At 41.4% G+C, this 13,177-nt stretch overlaps 1 long non-coding RNA gene across 1 annotated transcript in view; it reads right to left on the bottom strand.

Annotated features, from left to right (window-relative positions):
* LOC142442919 (uncharacterized) overlaps nt 1-13,177 on the bottom strand; it is a 32,537-nt gene that overhangs the window by 7,365 nt on the left and 11,995 nt on the right. The window contains exon 2 of the long non-coding RNA XR_012783489.1: nt 12,957-13,036. This is a non-coding gene — a long non-coding RNA (uncharacterized LOC142442919). The remainder of the gene's footprint in view (nt 1-12,956; nt 13,037-13,177) is intronic.

Here is a 13,177-nt window from a genome sequence, read left to right as displayed (position 1 = left end):
GTTGTCAAAAGGAAAGAATGACGAGCAGTATTTGGAAGGAATGCTGTTGGCACAGGGATGACTTCTTCCTGCGTCGCTCTTGGCTCACAGGTGTACATGAATTGCTGGAACCTTCGCGACTTCCGATTCTTCGGGAAGAAGTACAGTGCCGCTTCCTGCCAGCACTTTAAGTGGGAGCCTCCTTTAAAACCTGCTTTATTCTGTTTCTCTTGGATACTTGATTCCTCGTGAATCGGAACTCTTTGCAGTAATCCCTCAAAAGAGATATTTCTTAAATGCAATTGGTATTTCAGTGTTCTTACCATGAACACCACTGTGGTAAAGTGCTATAGAAAGCAAGCAAGCCCTCATTTTTGGGGGTGTTTTTTAATAATACATTTGGATCTTCAGGAAGCTCCTATAGAGAAAAATCAAGAAATATAACTCATTAAAGCGGAAGTCATGGGTGATCAGTGGTGTTAGTCAGTCTTGTAACTAAGGTGATCAAAAATTCAGGTGGGGGTGTTCAGGACATAAATCTTTCTGGGAAGGAAAATGAAGGGTGTATATAATAATGGCAAACCTTGTTTTTAAACATCTCGATCAGAATGAGGGGAATTGATTTTCATTTAACAGTATTATTCTGAACCCCTCCCCCAACACAGGATCTGATGCTGCTCTCAAAGCTCTCATTCAAATTACGTTAATTTGGGTACTAAGGAAGGCAAGTCTCCCAGGAGAATGGAGCGGCGACAGTTGTGTTTGTGACCAGTAGGTGGCACTGTCATCATGTGGTGGGGACCATCCCCTTCCGCTGCAGGGTTTGCTGGAAGGTCAGGGAAAGTGCTGTCAGCCATGAAACTCACCATCTCAATGGTATTGCCATGTTCGTGTACCATTATTTCATGCTCAACACATACTTAGTAAGTGTTCGTTATGAGTATATTTATTTATTAATAACGGTTTAAAACCTGAAGAAGGACCTTGTTGATATTTGCTTTCTAATAAGCCGGCCACGGTTGGGAGTGATGTATGTCTCAGATTCTGGTCTAACTGGTGTGGGGTTTTCATTCTCAGTGCCTCCTCGCTCCCCCAGACCCCTCCATTGTCACCCCGTCTTATTTTGTTCCTTCTCTGTTCTCAGCTAAGTAGGAAAATCCTAGTGAACATTTTATAGCCACACCTGATAAAACAGTTTAGCCCCTTTCCATAGTAGTTCAAAACAATGCGGTTATGTGTAGGTATCCTTTTACGAATGGCAGCTAGATTTGAAAATCACATGTGGTGAGTTGAAGAGTCACATTTCTCTTGGAATTTCTCTGGGGTGAGGTGAATCCCACAGAGACTCTGACAGGCAGCGTACCAAAGGCACGTGCTTGTATGTCTAGGAGTTAGTCTAGGGTTATTTTAGTAAGCACTCTTCATCACCTGGGAAGATTATCACTGGGCCCGGGAGGCAGGATAATAAAAGGAAGTACTAAAAGACTGGGGAGGTTTGGGGTGGTCATTATTTCAGGAAATGTTTATCTGTTGAGGTGATACTCGGGTGGAGTTCTTTATTTAGGAACAACTCTTTCCAGTGTGTGGAATTAGCTCCAATAGCCGCTCGTGTCCTGGGCACACACATGGGGAAACGGACCTGCACTGAGTGTGAGTTGGCGTGACAGGATTAACACGTGCAGTGAAGAGTCTTAGGAAAGGGCGGGAGAAATTATAGGTTTAATTTATAGGTCTTTGTTGGAATTGAAGTCGTTCGTGTTCCAAAGTAGAGAAAAGTACTGAGAATTATTTAATTTTCTCCTCCATAACGTCATTTGAAACTATTTTGGTATGCTTAGCATTTGAAAATACTCTTCTAGGTTCATGATGGTTGTAATATCAAAATGTTCTTTTCCTATGTAACTTTGAAGCAGAACTCCTTTTTTCACAGAAGTTTTGCCGACATGTTCATTTTTACATGAGACCCAATGGGCAAGTACTTATGCGGTGTGTATAGTGGAAGTAATGTAAAAGGGTCACAATGATTAGAAACAGGCATAAAATACGTGACTTATAACCATTACTTTGGGTGCTCTATATAATAGGATATATTGAACTGAAAAATCTATATATATGGCATGTCAGCATTTCTTAGTAACTGCTCTTGAATCCATTTTTAATATCTAATATTGTACAAGTTGGGGAGTTTTACTCTTCGGGCCAATACTATGCAGACTGTATAAATTTATAAAAATAAATTGAAAAATTCATCATTCCCCTGTATTCAAGACCAAAGCACATAAATGCTAATGTAGGGCTCAGAGGGGAAATATAGTTCTCCTGCATATTTGAGAAAATGTGAAGCCCTTTCAAGAAAATCTAATAAACATAATAATCATAGCCTGCTGACACTAAGGAAAAAGGACCTCATTTGCGCTTTCTTCTGTGTAGCGATTTACGGGTCCCTCCTGATTTCCAAATTGGATCACTGCAGTAAATTACCCATGCTGGTACCTGTGGAAGTAAGCCCCGGGATCCATCGCTGTTGTATGTTCTGCTTAAATCAGCAAGAATGATAAATGTGATGGTCTGAAATTGGAAGTATCTTGGGCTTTCGTTGGTGATCGAGCTAAATAATGCCTCCACTTGTAATTTATTGTGACCCCTTTTTGCGGTCTGTGCTGCGTGTCGAGTATTTATTCCAATACAAATTCAATTGTTGTTCCTTCATCTGTATTGTTATACCTCAGATTTTATTGGTGTAAAAATCCAATGGCGTAATAAAAATCTCTCTGGGTTACAAAAGAACATCGACAGTTACAATTCTGCTTTCCTTGAGTTTAATTGCCTTATTATTGCAAAGAGGTGAACTTAAACATCCTTTATTGTCCCCAGCCTGGCACAGATTATGGAAATGCCGCGAGTTTGTGGTCTCCTGGTGGAACTGGCAGAAAGTTCAATTGCAGTGGGTCTCCCAGCTGGTTGCTTGCTTGTTTCTGAACTTTTCTGCCTAGTGGGTTCCACACTTCGAGAACAGTGGGTGAGTTACCTGTGGTCCTCAGATGGCTCCAGTGTGCAGTGTACCCAGTCATGCATCAACACAGGGCAGCCTGGAGGAGTAGTTCTTCCCTTTCAGTGTTTAGAGCTGGCTGCTATTTTCCGAGGCATTTTCTCAACTGGGAATTAGACAGTAGACTGCACAACGAGGGTTAAACCAACCCTGTGGTTCCCTCGGAGAGTATAATAACTGACGAGCAATGATGGAAATTGGTTTTGTAGAAGCAGTTCTGGTAAGTGTGAATAAACATTGACTACATAACGGGTCAGTTGGCTACAAAAAGGGCAGTGTTTGGAAACCCGATGAATGCAGAGAGATTTAGGCAAGTTAATTTTTGGAAGGTGAATGGTTACAGGGTGTTAGTGATGCACGTCATTGGCTCATAATGCTCTTTCTTGTACTGTGGGAGAGTTTGGAGTCTTATACCATAATTCTGAGCCGGGGAATGGACAGGTCAACTCATTCTTGAAGACGGTGGAGTAAAGAGTCTTCTCAGGGAAATGGCTCACTGCTGTTCTAGAGAGGAGGAGGAGTACATCCACACAAGTTGTCCTTTTCTGACGGAGAATTTTGAACATGTAGACTTGTAAGCCCCAAAGTATTGCTAGTGGGGCTCCAGTTCATATGTGTGCAGATGTCTTTCAAACAGAACGTGGTGAGTGGATGGCTCTCAGTAAGGCCCATGTCTCAGTTTCATTTGGCTGCCTTCAAGAAAAACAGACCCACTCACGACGGACTTCCAGGAGCATCTGTTGGGCCATTTCAAGGCAGAGAAGCCAGCTCAGAAGATAATGGTGACTATTGATTATTATTGAGTATTGATTATTCTCAAAGGACACAGGATGATCATGGTGACTTATTAAGTTTTAATAAAATAGAAAACTGCATAGGTGAGAAAAAGGCCAGGAAAGTTAGCCCAAGGAGGGATCCCTCTACCCCCCACCCCATTCATGACAATGTACCTGTTCATTTGCCAAAGATATATACTCAAGGCTCCTTGGATTTGCAGTGATGGTTTTGGTGCTATGAATTGAGGAGTTCGTGTCTGGAAATTTATTTCTTATCCAAAGCATATACTTCATATTTTTGAAGTATTTAGAAATTGCCACTTTCACTCTATCTGAAAAGTTGAATTGCTTTTGTTTGACCCACCCATGCATGGACTTATTTTTGAGTTGCTGTTGCTTGTGCAAACTTATCTCCCTTTGCTGAGACAGTCTACCATTTCAAAATAAAAGCAGAAGCACATTCCACACAAGAATGTTTGAGCTGTTTTTAGACTATTTTGACTCTCATGTTTTCCATTACATAAACATTTCCAGGAGTAAAGATAATCAGTGACAGAGTGGGAATTGTGCCCAATCCGACCCCATCACACTGAGGTGCAGCACTAAGGGTGAACAGCAAGGGGAGCAGAGCAATGAAGTTCCCAGGGAATACCAAAAATACTTTGGGGCCAGAGCCTGGCACCCCATCAGACTCAACCGGAAAACATTCCTAAAGGTCAACAGACAAACCTTGAACTATTTACAGGCTTTTCTCTTTTTTTGGTCATTGTTTTTTGTTGTTTGGTTTTCTTTTATTGCTTTGTTTTGCTCTGCCTTGTTTTTGTGCATATTATTATCTCTGCAGGTCTGTCTAGATAACATAGGCGGGATGAACAGTCTGGAGGAGAAAGCAACAGGACCTATGATTTGGGGGACATGGGAGTGGGGGAGGTGGGGGAAAGGAAGTGGGTGTTAACAAACCCAGGAACAAGGGAACAGCAAGTGATCTGAAATCAATGGTGAGGAGGGTGTAGGAGGACTGGTAGGGCTTGATCAAGGGCAATGCAACCCAGAGGAATTCCTAAAACCTGAGTGAAGGCTGAGCATAATAGTGGGACAAGAGGAAAGTAAAAGGAAATGGAAACAACTAGGAGGGAAAGGGCATTTATAGAGATTGAAATACAGGCATGTACATATGAAAATATACATGATGATGGGGAAATAGATCTATGTACATATATTTATAGGTTTAGTATTAAGGTAGCCGAAGGACATTGAGCCTCGACTCAAGTACTCCCTCAACGTAAGAATACTTTGTTCCATTAACCTGGCATTCCATGATGCTCACCTTCCGGACACGATCACTGAAAATAAAGCAGGTGCATAAGCAAATGTGAAGAGAGGTGATGGTGCCCAGCTATCAAAAGATATATTTGGGGTTTTCAAAGCTTGAAGATGAACAAGCGGCCATCTAGCTGAGAAGCAACAAAGCCCATATGGAAAAAGCACACCAGCCTGTGTGATCACGAGGTGTCATAGGATCAGGTATCAAAGAACAAGAAATCATATGATTGTGAACGAGGGGGAGTGCAGAGTGAGGACCCAAAGCTGACCTGTAGGCAACTGGACATCCCCTTACTTAAGAGTCAGGGAGGAATCGAGCCAGTCAGGGTACAGCATAGCATCGATGAAACATGCATCTTTCCTCTAGTTCTTTAATGCTTCCCACCCCCCACTGTCATGTTCCCAATTCTCCCTTACAAATCTGGGTAGACCAGAGGATTTACAATGGTACAGATAAGAGCTGGAAACAGAATCCAAGACAGATAAAGCCCTCAGGGCCAGTAATGTAAGTAGCTATACCAGGAGGATTAGGGGAAGATAAGGGAGAAAGGGGGAACTGATTACAATGGTCTACATATAACCCCCTCCCTGGGTGAAGGGAGATAGCGGACAGTGTAAGACACGAAAAAATAATTATCAAGGGTTCATGAGAGAGGGAGGTCAAAAATGAGCTGATACCAAGGGCTCAAGTAGAAAATGTTGAGAAGGATGATGGCAGCAAAGGTGCTTGACAGAATAGATGGATGTATGGATTGTTATAATAAGAGTTGTACAAACCCCAATGAAATGATTTTTAAAAAGATAGTCACTGTCAAATGATATTCAAAATGAGTAAGTAAATACTTATTCTAAAAGGAAACTACCAAAGACTTCTCATTGTAACAGCAAAGGCAAAAGTTCCTTTACAACTATATTTGGGTTTTTATGTTTAGTGTAGTTGGTAAAAATGACTTCATGGCCATTACAATCACTATATATAGATACTTAGGAAATGTTAACATATGTTCACTCACTTACCAGTGCCTTTTAGCCTTTTGATATTTAAATGTACAAATATCCTTGAAGCATATTTATAAAATCATTCTTGGTTCACTTAATTTGTATGTATTGGTAGCTAAAATAGACTTTCAAACATGAAAACATTAGAATCTTAATTATAAGCAACCTGCCCCCTAGTGGCAAGTTTTCTGAAAAACAATTCCCTCTCATTTTACATATAATAAAAAATCCTTAGGGTGGGGAAAAGGCCACATAGCCTGCCTTTTGGTTTTATTTTCAGTTGGCTTTTACATTAAACAGTCGACTTTAAAAAAGGTATGAAATGGCTTCTTATGATTTCAGCCTCCTAGAATTATTTTTTAAAAGTAACTTGAAGTATGAAATAATCCTTTCTGTATTTTCAAAACGAAACAGTAGCAGCTGTCTGTTACTTTGCACTGTGGTGGCTAGCATGCTGCTATGAGGACATGTGCTCTGCCAGGAAACCAGGAAAGCTGGGTGATGGCTGGCTACCATTCCTGAACACTGTGCTCAAAGATTCTGTAGAAGAAGCCTGGCTACAAGAGGGCAAATGCACAAAGAATGTCACACTCGCCTGGTCTCCAGTCTTTCTGAGCCATGGAAGCGGGATGAACCCTTGCAACTGTTCCCCCAAATCTTTAAGCCTTACACCCCAAAATATCCTCCAAAGTCAGCTTAAAACCAAAACTAGTTTGGCTTAGCTAATAAAGAATGTTGGCCTTAAGACCTATCTATGTGGAATCAACTTCTCAGCAATCACTCAACAGATAGAGGAACGTTAGTGGAGAATGAGTTCATGGTCATGGCGGAGGAACTACTGGGTGTGAATGGGTGCTGGATCTGAATGTAAATGTACCGGAATGTGCGTCTAGAAACAGTCATATGTTTTTGTTGTGCATATTCTCAATAACAAAGTTCTATTTTAAAACTTGCATCCTTATTTGTTGTCTGATTTTATCCTGAAATAGTCAAAGATGGGTTAGAATCTGTCACTATGATTATAGATTTGTAAAGTTCTCACCGTTTTCTCATTTTTAACCTTATGCATATTTGAAGCTATATTACTCAGTTAATACAACTTTTTATTTTCTTGATGGAGATCTTATTATATAATGATTCACTATGCTAGAACATAATTTTTAATTGAAACTATTTTAATAGGGGTCTGTTACCAGGTTTCTTTTGCTTAGTTTTCCTACTGTTGATTTTCTCATCCTTTGTGCGTTGGGTGTGACTTTTATGAACAACTGTGGTGAATTGTTTTGTCAGCTTGTCAAAAGGCTACTACCATTTCTCAAAAATACATATGTAGTTTTGGCTACATAAAGTATGAGAATGTGAGTTTGGGACAACTTTTGTAAATACAGGCTTGTGATTTTGAATTCTGAAGGGGAATTTTTCTTCATTCCATCTAGCATCCAAGGTAGAAAAAGGCAACTTCCTTTAAATTGCAAATGGAGTTGTTAACGAACATTCCCTTGAGTGGGCCTTCTCATGTGTGTTAGTTCAGGTTGACTAGAGAAACAAATCCAGAGGCCCTCATATGTGTGTAAGAAAGAGCTTTATATACAAGAGCAATTGAATATGGACAAAATATCTCAGCCCAGTCCAGATCAAGCCCATAAAGTCCGATATTATCCCATATGTCTGATACCAACCTCTAAGTTCCCCTTTAGACTCACACATGCAATGACGCTGAATGCAAGAAGACCACAGGCCAGTTGGTGGAAAGTCTCGTGGAGCCAGTAGAGGTATAAGTAACTCAGCGCTGGTGGGGGTCTCCACGTGGCTCCTCCAGCTACAGAGCTCTAGTGTACCTCCATGTGTCTTGTCTACAGGAAGATGAAGCTGATTGTCTGTATCTGGCTTCCATTGAGGTATTTATCTCTGTGGCGCCTCCAAATGAGGTCAAGCTGCGACCCGATTGACAGCCTAGACTCCACCCCTTCACACGTTGACACCGGATTATGTAACTACCACATCCTGTATCTATTTTCTTCTTGGCCAGTACTGTCTTCCTCTAAATTTTAGTGCTAGACCACATTACCATGTTGTAGAGGCCACATACAGCAACCTTGTGAGCAACAAAATAAAATGTTTCCGAGGCTTGTGCCAATCTCACAGGTTATGCTGCATCAGTGTCTCTCACTGAAGGTCTTTCTCTTTCACCCACCCGTTACTAAGCAAGATAACCTCCAGAGACTGGCTGCTCGTGTCCAAAGTATGTAAGAGGAAGCGGAACATTCTCCCTACTAAGGAACAAGCTGGCTCTACTTCTGAGACATATTTAGGCATTTTATTCTGACAGTCCACATCTACAATCCACAATCTACAGTGAGTTACAAGCCTTACTGAAAACTGCATTATGATCTTCATCGGTAAGTTCTTCAAGTCCTTGCTGGTAGTTTCCTGTCAGTGGACTACTGGAACCATTTTAAATGATCTTCACCAACTTTGTGTGATGCTAATACTATTCTTGGATTATTTCTGCACTGTGATGGATCACTTGTCTTTAGAATGGACCTCTTCTAGTCGGTTGGCCAGGTAGCCAGCTTCCAGATTTCTTGGCACAGTAGACTAGATGGCTTCTTGTATCGGCCTGTTGAAACATTTCCCTTGGTATTTTGGCAATTCCTGGAGCCTGCTTTGCATTAATATCTTCAGTGTAGCTTCGACTTTTTCCCTTCAATGTCATGAGTTTTTGTTTTTAGCATTTTATGGAGTGCCCTCAGTTCTTAATCATAAACTAGCCCCTGAAATGGTTGAACTAACTTGGACCGGGTCGTTTGTTCCAGCGACTCTCGCACACTATCCCACCTTTTGGACTTTGTCTCCAGGTCTTTTCAGCTTGAGCATTGCTGAGTGTGTTCTTCCCTTTGGGCTTTCCACATCGAGGTATCCGGCCACTTCATTATACTTGCCCTTGGAGCCACCCTTGGAAACCGTTTGTTCAGCTCTTAGTTCATTGCTTCCATTTACTTGAGATATGCTCGGGACAAGTGCCAAGCTCTATGCTGACATTTTTAAAATGTGTTTTTGCTTTCTTCTTGGATGATGTTCTTGATATCCTCTCACCGACCTCTGGTCTCAGTGTGCAGTGTGTGAACTCCCCTCAGGAGGAGGTCTCTAAATTTTGGTGGAGTGCACTCAGGCGGTTTCTCCCACTTTTGCGGAGCTCCGCCGGCACCGAGGAGTGAGTGCTGAGCTGAAAGGCTGGCACTTGGAACCCACTGACTGCTCTTGAGAGGAAGGAGAGGCCGTCTGCGTCTGTAAGGACATATAGCTTGAAACCCCGCTGGAGTGCCCTGTCTACAATGTCGACAGGAGTGGGAATCAACTCAGTGGCTGTTGGCTTTGGTTTGGTTTTGGATTTGCTTTCATTATTTTCAGACCCTAACTTGAACTTGCATGTGAGTAATTGATGGTCTGTTCTGACATGACATTGAGCTCCTTTTCCTCTTTCCATGGATGTATTCTTGTGTGTTCCACTAGGTGAGGGCCACATGTATAGTCATCATTATGTTGTTGGAAGGGGTAAAAGAGATGATTGGTCTTATAAAATGCTATCTCATTTGACTAATATCCTGTCTATCACTAAGAGCATATTTCCTTACTATGGATCTGTCTTTGTTTTCAACCTTTCCATTCTAATCAGTAATTATCATGTATCTTTATTTCGTGCTTGATCAATTTCAACTGTATAAGTTGGTTAAAAAATCTATTTTCCCCCTATCTTTGACATCAACTGGTTGCTGCCTAAACTTGAGTAATAGTCATATTGACTGGTTTGCTTACAGGTATGGGGATATTTTTCTGTCATTAACAAAAGCAATACAAGAGTAGTTTCAGGATAAATCCTGAAAGACACTTCGATGAATGTGATGCTACTCCTTCAATTTGTTATTTCTGGCATATGATTGCCTATCAGAGGAAGCCAGCCTCTAACAACCGAAGGGTCCATAGGCACAATACTACAGCGATCATATCCAAAGACCATAGTAAAGTCATAGAAGATAGGAAAGATAGGAGAGAGACTAAAATAAAAGAATCAGACACATTTTATGGTAGCATGCTGACCTCAGCCCCTCTTGGTGGTCCACGTGGAAGTAGGTGAAGAGAGAAGATAGAATCTTTACTGTCTTGGGATGTTTATAGGTAATCATAGAACATGCATACTCAGTAGTTACGTTTGTCACAACGTGGGTGGAACTACAATAAGGCTCCAGAGCTCACTGGTGTGCAAACCCAATACCTTCATTGGGGGAAGGTATGATGAGGGGGTTGGGTGACACGGTGAACACATAGCAACAGGATCTCTGCTTCTGTGGGGAGATAAAATCAACCATGTGCTCACTTTAAGGCAGCATAACTGTTATGGGAGACTCTGTGGAAACACTATTTAAAGCAGGATAATGGACTTGGACTTTATCTCTAAATTACCAAAGGGGTGGCTTTCCTACCGTGGAGTACTAGTTTTTCAGATTCCTTCTAAGTTAGGGAATCTAGTCCTAGTCATATTTCCCTTAGTGTCAGTTTCCCACAATTGTCCAATTGAAAATGGCCATGCCAGTCCATTTGAGGTCACTAATGCTCAGCGATCTATTTCATTTTTGATGACTTCCAATTTTTCTGATTCAGACTGTATGTTCCATGTTCTGATTATTAATAGATGCTTGTGCTGTTTCTTCTCTTGAGTCATGCTTCACAAGCAAAGGAAAGTCCTAAAAGCTTTATCCATGTTATTTAAGGTCAACTGTACTTTGAAGAGTGAACGCTTCTCTGCTATTTTGAGTGCCTTGCAACCTGAAGGGTCCATCTTTCAGCATTTTATCAATATTCTACTGATTCCCATATTTTCATTGACCCGCCATCACCCCTCCCTCTCTTAAAACGAAAGTAGATTGCCTGGTCCATCTTCTCTGTCTGCCTTAGTGTGGCAGCTCCACTGAAATCTGTCTACCATGGGGGACTTGCTAGTCTTTGAAATACCAGTGGCATAGCTTTGACATTCCAGCAGTCTGCAAGCGCCCACTGTAGGATAACTAGACTGTCGAGACTACCAAGTTACCTGTCTATATTCTCATTTCTACCCATCCTGAAAATTCTTTACAGCTTGCCTTCTGTTTTTCCATTTGTTTTTTAAGTTCTTAGGGGCATTTCATCTTCCATGTCAGGAACAAACTTGTCCAATGTTAAGCTTTGAGAGCTGGTCAGTATGAACAAGGAAAGGTATGTTTGGCTGGCATTTCATTTGGACAAATCCAAAGGTTCCAATCTCTACCAGTAATAGTTCAGCAATGTGATCTGAAAGGGGCCAGCCAGAATTTGAGAGCAGTGGTGGATAGTGACAGCGGGGAAGGGAAAAGTGGTGAGCAAGGAGCCCAAGAGAGAAACAGGACTACTGACTGTGGATCTGACAGGACCTCGCAAGAGACTCCATGGGAAAAACTAAGCTCTCATTTACTAAGCTCTCTTTTTATTCAAGATAATTTCAAGTTCTCTTTGCTGCTGGGTTCAGCCGATTGGATGTGCTCAAATGTTACAACAGAGTCAAGGTGTTACCCAAATACATGTAGCATTTGGGTAATGCCATCAAGTTCAAAGGCTGGTTCCCATCTTTGAGCCTTCTCTTGGTGTCCTTTGGACTCAGTGTCCTAGTGTGGAGAAGGCTGCCTAGGTGCTGCATGGTGCAACGGTAGAGCCACAAACTTCCAGGGTGACGGTTAGCAACCGCCCCTGAGAGAAGCCCTACCAACTTCCGTAAAGGCTGCAACCTAGGCAACCCTCTGGGGCCGTTCTGCTCTGTCCTACAGGGCCACTTCGAGTCAGATCAGCGTAGTGATACGCACGCGCAACAATGTGGCCAGTAGAAGATGACTCTTGAGGATCGTGTGAGCCTGTGTAGGTGAACATGCTCGTCTGCAGGAGAGGGTTTTTTTGAAGGACTGTACAAAGCTCGTCTAAACCAACAGTTACATTATACTAATATTAACACTATATTAGGTTTCTCATTTTACCTTTGGAGCGTCTGGGACTTTGAAATTTAAAGAACTTGCCTCAGAGTGGAGGTCCATGCTGGTTTAAACCTCATGCCACTTAGCTTTAAGTCAGCGCACTTCTTGGCAGAAAAGAAACTGCACCAGTTTTTGTTTTTTCTTTGTTCTGTTAAAGGCCAAACCTTCTCTAGATAGTTGGATGTTATTTCCCCCACAATATCAGGGTCTTAAAGGCTGACACAGGATAGAAAGCAAAGGCGCCATCACTTAGCAAAATCATGTCAATCTGTAAACATAAGAGCTCTTTCCAGAAGTACATCTTCAAAATCAGTGAATGATTAAAAGTCCTTTCCTAAAGGATGCTCTTGCGAAACTGCCCCAAATGAATGCATAAGGAGGATGTAAAAATAGTCGGTGAGATGCTCAAAACGAAATTTACCTCTAATGTATAGCGAGTGAGGCCCAGAATTACAATTTTGTTTTCTTCAGATACTCTGCCATAAATTACGAGGAACTTGATGATTCTTGTCAGTTAGGATGTAGTGGCGGTAAGGCTATTATTATGAGAAGACAGTATAGGTAGGCGCTGATTTCTCTCTGATGACTTTATAGCACATTGGTTCTGACATAAGCGGAATGTTTTTTTAAACATTTTTATTATCATCTTTATAAATTTTAACATGTTTTTGCCTTTGGTGGTGGAAAGCAATATATCTGAGAATGTAACACCAGCAAGTTACACATTGCAACATTTTATGCATTACAACAATAAACAAACCCAAAACCTGATGGTATAAGTGTAATTCATTGTACCTTCACTTGTCAAGGCTCTGGAGTTCAGTAGACTTTTCCTATCTGGTTTCGGTTATGTTGTCGCTGTATGATTTTTCCCTCTGTAAAACAGGGAGGAGGAGGATTATAGTACCTGTTGAAATGATCAAAGGAGCGCAAACACATAGTATTCAGCACAGTGCTTTACCTAAAGGGGTACAACCAATTTTGGCTGTCATCAATCATCTGTAATTTTGAACAGT

Source organism: Tenrec ecaudatus, chromosome 3, assembly GCF_050624435.1.
Source record: "Tenrec ecaudatus isolate mTenEca1 chromosome 3, mTenEca1.hap1, whole genome shotgun sequence".
NCBI lineage: Eukaryota > Metazoa > Chordata > Mammalia > Afrosoricida > Tenrecidae > Tenrec > Tenrec ecaudatus.
Note: the sequence above shows the minus strand (reverse complement) of the source record. Positions and strands in the feature narration are given on the sequence as shown.